General features: G+C 33.3%; 1 long non-coding RNA gene across 1 annotated transcript; it reads right to left on the reverse strand.

Annotated features, from left to right (window-relative positions):
* Positions 1–348: 348 nt before the first annotated feature.
* LOC133533835 (uncharacterized) lies at positions 349–2,783 on the reverse strand. Its single transcript, XR_009801930.1, has 3 exons — positions 2,125–2,783; positions 1,812–1,921; positions 349–1,256 (listed from the first exon to the last, which is right to left on the reverse strand). It is a non-coding gene; the product is annotated as an uncharacterized LOC133533835 (long non-coding RNA).
* Positions 2,784–3,667: the final 884 nt, after the last annotated feature.

Below are 3,667 nucleotides of genomic sequence, written 5' to 3' on the forward strand. Positions count from 1 at the left end.
CAATACATTGGGTGTCAAGATCGCCTTTAGTAACACCCCTGTGTTCAGTTGTATGGCGAATTACATAGTGGAATGACATCATGTGACGCCTTTTCCAATTTCTTTTAAATACTTAATTGTCTTGAAATTATGTAGGAATTATTACGGGAAAATCGAATACACTTGCGAGTTCTCATATCATCGGATTCATCGGTAAATCATTTCAGTTTTCATTAATTTCTTGTTTAAGATCGGGTTTAAGCGATCATTTTGTTTCATTATGACGGTTGATTGACTTCGCTCGGTGCTCTTTAGGCTAGTTTATTGCCTCACTTTATAATAGTCCTCTTCTAAATGCTGATATTTAGTTAAAATCATGCTTCTTTGGTTACGAAGAGTTTTGTTTGTAATTTAAAAGAGAGATGTATTTATCTAGCACATCTTAATATGTTTTATCTTCCACTTATTCCTACTTAATATTCTTAAGTGAAATTAATGAACTAGCACGACAAAATCTGTAATAGCGACATTTATATCAATAGAAATAGTAGCATGGCTTGTTTAGCTGCAGCAATAATGGTAACATTTATTTGTCACTTCGATGTCGCTTTAAAGAAAGAGAGGACCTAAGGTCTCCCTTAAGCTATTTACCAAGACTTATATACTGGGGCAAGTGGGGCCATCATCTTCTGGGTCTTACTGTCAGTGTCACAATTTGCTTCATAATTGCAGGTTGATACATACTCTATGTATTTAAAGCTTAACTTGAAGTACTAGGATCTTCATTCTCTACATTTTTTAGTCATAAGATAGTGCAGGTTGATTCGTAGCGGTACTTAAAGCATAACAAGTCACGTGACTACAACTTCCAAACAGGTTTGATGGAACAAGGGCAGCCTATACCTTCTTAGTCTTCTGTAGGTGTTTTTATTCACAATGGATTGGTGCATTTTTTCCAGCCCGTAATCCTGTTACCCTGCATCAGCGGTTTTGTAGTATTTTACCTCATTTGAAACTCGATTGGATACTAATGATGATTCATAAATTAAAGGTTGGCAGGCTCATTTTATTTGTTTTTCCATATAGGACTCCACATATGACTTTTGTATGGGGGAGAGGCGTTGCTGTCTCAAAGTTGTTAGTGTGTTGGGAGAGGATGTTGTCAGCTCATTGTTGTTAACACAAATCAGATTCTCAATGTTTTTGCTCAGATTAAATATTTCAGGATGGAGAGTTGAGCTGCGACAAGGTATTTGAAGCTAGTAACTTTTGCTGTTCTGAAATTATACAGTGAAACAAATTATTAAGATATAGTAGTTAGTTCATAACAGTAGAGTATGTATAGATTAAGCTTAGTGTAAGAATTGTCTAATATAGTTAAACTAGCTACCCAGGAACAGAGATTACATAGTAGATAGGCATTAGAGTTCATTTTTGTCATACTATAAATGCAATTGGACTTGTGTGTTTGGTTTTATACATTTTAGAACTAAAATCTGACATGAAATTGTTGTTTATTATTGTTACATGTTATTTAATTTAAAACAGAAATGTCAGAGTTTCACAACTGACCCTTTATTATATAATATTTAACATTTTGGGATTTATTTGGTAAAAACAAGTCAAATAGTTACCTGAAGTAGTGAAGTTTTACTTGTACTTAGGTTTATTTAGCTTATAAGTGAGTTGTATGTTTACTTGATTCTTTGATAATGGCTTAGGTTAATTAAAAAACCGGATGTGACAAAGAGGTTAAAATGTAAAGGGCAGTCAGTGTTTCGTTCTTTTAAAATTCATTAAGGGATCACAATTTTCATAAATTTTGTACTCACATGATATTTTATATTGATTTGTCTATGTCAATTCAAAAGGCGCAGTCTAGGGACAAATCATTCAAGTTCTCGCACTTATTGTTTAACTTTGGATGTATTGCTTTTATAACCTGAAAATCAAAACAAATTTATTAAATATTGGTTATGAAAAAAAATTGTAGATGTTATTCAGAACGAAATTGTCAGAAAGACTGGATAGAAATAAAATAATACACATAGCTTGTTCATTAAGGGGAATTCTTTTATGAAATTGAATTGCAAAGATACATTAATATGGTTTAAACAATGGTTTAAAACTGAAGAAAATACATACCATTTTCTGTTCCGTAATCATCTTAAACTTTTAATCCGCTTTTACAATAATTTTCATGTATTTAGTTTTAAGTTCACGTCAAGGTCTTTTTGTAGGTTCTTGCAAACTTTATTTTAAATTCGGAACCAAGATCAAACACTCAGGACACTGTACATAGATTCATATTTACAATTAATCACACGGCTTTATAAAAGCAAAACGTTATTTAAAGTCTGAAATTAATATTAAACTTACAAACTAAGTTAACACATCAAACTATTATAGCCATTTCGAACTTTGTTTTGCATGTGTGCTGGTGGACGTAATTCTCTAGCGGTAAAATCACCATGTGCATAATCAAAACGGGATTCAATAAACACGTCTCTTTTATTAGTTCTTAAAATGAAAGGGATACACTGAATTCAATACAATGTCAAATTAATGTTTTAATATCTACGCAATAGTGTAAGGAGCATAGACATACAATGTAAGGAGCGGATCATAGATAACAACAAGATGGCGTTGAAGTTTTCACGTTTTATTTCCTTATGTTGGTAGTGTCTTTTTGTATGAATATTTCTTAGATACGAGAAAATGACGGAGACGCATTTACACTTGTCATTAAGGGCTCTACAAATCTTGCGATACATTGTGTGCGTTTTTAGTTAGTTGTGCTTCAAGTTTTTTACGTGTGTTGTGATACATGAAGAATAAAAAGAAGAAAGATCCTGTAATGAACACAAAAGTATTTTCTTTTCTAGTCAAAAAAATAATGATATAATTTATTGCGGAAGCTAAATGAAATTCGTAATAGACTGAGTTATTGCATTAGAACTGAATTTTGACCACTGTCATGTTTATGTATGGAAAGAGAGAGATATAGAGGGGGAAAAAGAGGAACGTATTTAAGAAATTTATTGGAAATCATAATTTAATTTGACACAAAGATTGTAGAAGAATTGACATGGGACGAAGAAAACCTTATAATGATGATTAGCGAGTGTTCAAGATTTCATGGTGTGAAGTAAGTGTGAAAAGCAAAATAGACGAGAAAAGCCCTGGAAGCGGACGCAGTCAAATACATTGTTCTGACCAATTACGCACCACTGCCGCCAGAGACAGAATCAGATGGAGAAAAATCATAAAAGAGAAAGTGATGCAAAAGGCAGGCCAAGACTTTCAATATTGGGAAATACGACACAGGGAGGAGAGGAGTGTAATATAAGTGCGATTTTGTATTTGTTTTTATCTCTTTCACGCGAATACCGTTTTATGATTAAAATAGATAAGGATGAATTTGTGAAGTGTTTAACCCATCATTTTAAAAAGGTATATCACAAAAGTGTAGTGATAATGAATCGTTCGCGTGTGCTGTTCACGCGTTGTGTAAAATATTTAGTTATGTTTGCCGTGTCTGGATATCGTACAGTCTGTGGAGGCCTGATTTCAACCACAGAGAAGAATTATTGTTAAGTTGGGTAGCCTTAAGCCTACCAATGAACAGAACGGACCGAGTAGCCAACATGTAAGTCGCTTACGCTTAGTAGCGATCATAGCGCAACTG

This window comes from Cydia pomonella, unplaced genomic scaffold (genome assembly GCF_033807575.1).
Source record: "Cydia pomonella isolate Wapato2018A unplaced genomic scaffold, ilCydPomo1 PGA_scaffold_207, whole genome shotgun sequence".
Classification (NCBI taxonomy): domain Eukaryota; kingdom Metazoa; phylum Arthropoda; class Insecta; order Lepidoptera; family Tortricidae; genus Cydia; species Cydia pomonella.